The following is a 4,796-nucleotide window of genomic DNA, read 5'->3' as shown; positions in this document are numbered from 1 at the left end:
GCAGAGCGAGAGAGCCATCACACGGAGAGTGACAGGACAGTGAGAAGCGTGGCAGAGGCAGCAGCAGCAGTGCCAGGAGACCCGCTAAGAGCGGAAGGTTTCCTGAGGAGGGAGTACCTCCAGGCATTTGTTGGTGGAGCGAGAAGACCTTTCTAACACTTTCCACTGAGGGTATGAGAAAGGTCTGCCACAGCGGACAGTCTAAGAAATGAAAATAATAACTTAAAATTTGTCGAAGGGTCACGAGGGCGGGAGGGGGGAGCTGAGGAACTGATACCAAGGGCTCAAGTAGAAAGAACATGCTTTGAAATTATGCACATGTGCTCGGGACAATTGATGTGTGGATGGTTATAAGAGCTGTATGAGTCTCCGATAAAATTATTTATTTTAAAAAAAGAAAGAAAGAGGTTTGCCAATGCGCATGGCTACAAAGAGGCTGTCCTGATCCACGAGCTGTCTCTCCAGTTCGGCCTGTTCCTTCCCCAACAGACCCCCTCCCTGCTAGGGTGGTCTGGGAGCACTGTGTGTGCCAGGGGAGGAAAGGCCGATGTGGGGACTGAGGAGAAGGTCGGAGGGTGGAGGTTCAGTCTGGGCTCCACAGCCCAGGAATCAGCCTGGGATTGTCGATGCAGAGGAAGATTCTCCCCCCTCCAGGGAGTTAGAGGTCAGATGCCACCAGCCCCAGCCCTGCCACCCTGACATTTTTGCAACATTCCAAATTCAGGGCAGCTCCTACTGACTCACAGCCACGAGGCTGGCACAGCTGCACCAGACTCCGGCCTTCTTGCAAGCTGGTGTTCTCCCCAGAGCGCTTGAACAATGGTGTCTGCCCCGAGACACCCTGGCTGAAGATCAGTTAGCAAAGCGTCTGCGCCCGGTGGGCATTGTAAAGCAAGTCTGCAGCTTCTTCGCCATGGCTCCCCTGAAGAGGTGGCGGGGCCACCAAGTCCCACCACTGGAACTGGGGTCCCTGGCAGCGCCTAGCCTCTAACCAAAGGAATGGCTAGGGCACTCTGGGGACTTCCGGGGCCACTGCTGCCTGGCTCTGTTTGGGGGCCCGCCCCCAAGCCACCACATGGGAGAGACGTGTGCTCAGACCACAGGGACAGAGGTCCAAGGAGGCCCTGCTGTGAGCGTCCTCCCAGCCCTGGCCTGTGAGGGAGGGGACACTCCTGCCACCGTCACCCACAGAACCACCTACACAGGACCCCAGGCGAGCGAGACCTGCCCAGCTGGGCCGCTGCCGCCACCGGGAAAACCCAGAAACCACGAGGCCTAAGGATGACCGTTGTCTCAACCTGCCAGTTTCGGAGGTAATTTGTTATGCTGCCATAGCAACCAAAACAGTGACACTAAGAGAACAAGTGAAGCGAGCCAAGCGGCCTCTGTCGCTGTTGGAGTGGGTCACAGCCAGCACTCCGTCTCCACTCGCCAGAAGAGTCATTGGAGTGAGGGGACCTCAGGCCTCAGTGCAGCCACAAAGCAACAGGGAGGGAAGACGACTCCCCACTCCCGTCTCAGGGCCCCGGGAACGGGAACGGGAGACCCAGGTGCTTCATTCAGCCCTCCGGACAAGGGTGAGGCAAAGCCTCGGATGTGGTGCCGAGCCGGAAGGATTGATAAGCCCAGGCAAGGCTCCTGGCACCCTTGGGAATGCTGGTGCAAAAAAGGAAGAAATAGAACTCCACAGGAGACGACAAAATTACCTTTCCAAAAGAACCCACATGCAGCGGTTTGGGCGGCAGGGCCAGAGGACCATGTCTGAGTAAAGTCTCTGCAAGCTGACACCCGGTGGGCCCAGCTCTGGAAGCCCACCCCTCAGGGCCACCTCTTCTGCAGAAGGTCCCAGGCACTTCCCAGTTAAGACGAGGCCTGGCGCTCAATGAGCTGCACTAAAACAAGTCCAGCTTTGGGTGTGAGACAAAGGTATGAAACCCACCTTGCCCACGCACTAGCTGTACCTCCCTGGGCAGGTGACTTAGCCCCTCAGGGCCTGGTTTCTTACACTGAAATCAGGCATGAGTGCCCTCTCCACCCCTGCCCCACTGCCTCACGAAGCCATGAGGAAACACAAAACATTTGGGTCCAAGCCCAGGTTAGGCCCTGACCACCATCTTTAAATTAGGACCACGTGCACAGGTTCCCAAACTTATCTGGCCCACTGCCCCCTCTCCACACACAAACGAAACCAAAAAACAAGCTCCCTGTCACCGAGACAATACTGACTCACAGTAATGACTCCCCCACCCCGCAGTGGGCTTCCGAGACTGTAACTGTGGAGTAGGCAGCCCAGGATTGCTAGTGGTTTTGAACTGTCAACCATGCGGATCGCAGCCCAACGAATAACTACCACAGCCCCTGGGTTCCCACTTTCACACACACACACACACACACACACACACACACACACACACTCGCACTCGCACTCACACACAATCACTCAGCCCTGACCCCAGCGATTAAAAAAAAACACCTATTTGCACTATGGTCCTGGAACCTGGGATAAAATGTAGGCATCTGCTGTTGCAACCGCACCGGGTCGTCCTTCCACCTAGGGAGTGGTTCCACCCACTTGGGGAGACACTGAGTCGGAACAAACATTTAAAACCACAAAGTGTATGTTTCTTGCTACAGAGCAGGCGACCAGGGTCTTCACTTGCTTCCCCCAAAACACTGCTGTCCTGCAAGGTCTAAAGAGTCTGCAAGTGGTCCCCTGGGTCCTTGGTCCTCCTTCGGGTGAGCACGTGCCTCCTCCAGGGCCTGACCCCTGTGCAGAGAGGGAGGGCGGCGCTTCAGGAAGTTTGCAGGCTGGTTCCACAGATCTTCCCCTTTCCCATGGACTTCAGGAAGCCCCGCGACCAAGTGCCCATCACCCAGGAGGTGTCCCCTTGCATCCAAAGGGGGAAATGCCCACCTGCCACCACCGTGGTGTTTTCTAGACTTTCTGACATGACAACAATCCTCTTCCTTCTGGCCGTGCCCCACCCCCAACATCAAGAAGAGAAAAACATGCTGCCGCCTCCAGTCAATTCCAATTTCTGTTTCATCTTCGGACACCGCCACCCCAGGAATGTCACATTGTGACATTCACATTTTGACCCTCTGCGACATACTGGGAGAAAGACTGGACTTCCTACTTCCGGAACCACTTACAGTCTTGGAAACCCACGGGCGGGGGAGCTGCTCTGAGTCAGCATTGACTCCACGGCAGTGAGTGTTTAGGAGGACAAAGTGGAACTGTCCCCCGTGGGCTTCCAGGACTGGAATCCTCATGGAAGCCGACTGTCTCCATGCTCACTCGCTTGGGTGTTTGAAACTCTGACCTTCCCCTTAACATCCCAGCTGTTAGCCACTGTTCCAAAAGGGCTCCTCCAAGCCAACAGAAGGCAAGAAAATGGGACCCTAGCGAGAGCTGACCCCCTGACCTCTCTGCATGGGAATGGGAGGGAGTGCCACACCACTGCCACGTCACCATAAGCCAGGCACACGGCCGTGGCATCACAAAGCTCACCAGAGCCAGCCCCAGAACAGCTCTACACACACGGGGCCATGCGGGGAGAGAGAACGACCTCTCGGGCCGCGGGAGGGGCCCAGAACTGCCACTAGCTCTGCTCCAAGAAGGATAAAGGCAGGGAAGGGGGAGCGGGTAGAGGGGCTGTCTGCCCGTTGGGTTATTCCTGAGGGGGTAGGAAATAAAACGAGACCTGGAGCACAGGAAGGCCTGAGTGTATCACTGCCCACAACCCCGGCACTCACCAAACCAAATTACCAAGCCACTGCCTTCCAAGTGATTCGGACTCCCAGCCACCCTAAAGGGAAGAGCGGAATTGCCCCCCCCGTGGGTTTCTGAGACTGTGACTCTTGATGGGAGTCGAAAGCCCTGCCTTTCTCTCTCAGAGTAGCAGGAGGTTTCAAACCGCTGTCCTTGCAATTAGTAGCTCAACTCTTACATACTACGCCATCAGGGGCCCCCTTGCAGACACTGGCCAATGAACTCAATTCAAAGCAACACTGCTGTCTGGAGACCACTGCGGGCTCTTGTGCGGGATCAGAGCCCCAGCAGCACAGCCCAGGCACTCAGTTTCCCTCTACCACCACCATGTTCAGAGGCCAACTTCCCTGCCCACTGGAACCACATGGATTGTGGGGCACATTCTGCCACCAGCACAGAGCCACCGAGCCTCTCCAAGAAGTGGCTCCGTGAGCTCAGGTAAGTCAGATGCTACGAGGCTTCAAGAGGTCGATGGGGAAGTGGAATGAAAAGCTCCCAGGCGCTATGCGGAAGCCCCTGGCATTCTAAAACAGGAGGGCTCCGACTGAAAACTTAAAGAACTTGATGAGGGGAGACGTCAGAAACTCAACAGTCAAGTGATTTTGCTTTTCAAAGTTAAGTGAGCCTAGAGTCGAATCCAGTCACTGGAGGGGAGGGGGCGTGGGGGCAATACGGCACCTCCAGAATCCGATCCGCACAATGAATGACAAGCTCTCGCTCGCCTGTAGCACTTCTATTCCCACCTGCGGGGTCAAGGAGCCCACTGGGTGGAAGCCACCCTCCGTGGAACCCCTACGAGACAGTTGTGCTCAGTCCTGGAGGGTCGCTGAGGGTCGGCAGGGACTGCACGGTGGAGAGGTTGGGTTCGCCGAGGGAAGGGAACAAGAGCCCATTTGGGAATCAAGCAAAGCGCCCGGTGTACGCCGCGCGCGTGTACCGAGGGGTCGACCCGGCGGACTTACGCGTTCCGGGCTGCGCGGTCCGGGAAGGCGGCGCCGGGTCCGCGCGCTGTCCGCTCCACGCC

The 4,796-nt window shown here is 56.7% G+C and overlaps 1 protein-coding gene across 1 annotated transcript in view; it reads right to left on the bottom strand.

The window, feature by feature from the left end:
• FAM53A (family with sequence similarity 53 member A) overlaps window positions 1–4,796 on the bottom strand; it is a 35,252-nt gene extending 30,456 nt beyond the window's left edge. The window contains exon 1 of the mRNA XM_045289476.1: window positions 4,735–4,796. The gene's annotated coding sequence lies outside the window, so the exon portion shown is untranslated. The remainder of the gene's footprint in view (window positions 1–4,734) is intronic.

The sequence above is a fragment of the Echinops telfairi genome, unplaced genomic scaffold, assembly GCF_000313985.2.
Source record: "Echinops telfairi isolate 266 unplaced genomic scaffold, ASM31398v2 ScPeMD7_28;HRSCAF=97, whole genome shotgun sequence".
Lineage (NCBI taxonomy): Eukaryota > Metazoa > Chordata > Mammalia > Afrosoricida > Tenrecidae > Echinops > Echinops telfairi.
This window is presented reverse-complemented; position numbering and strand designations above follow the sequence as displayed.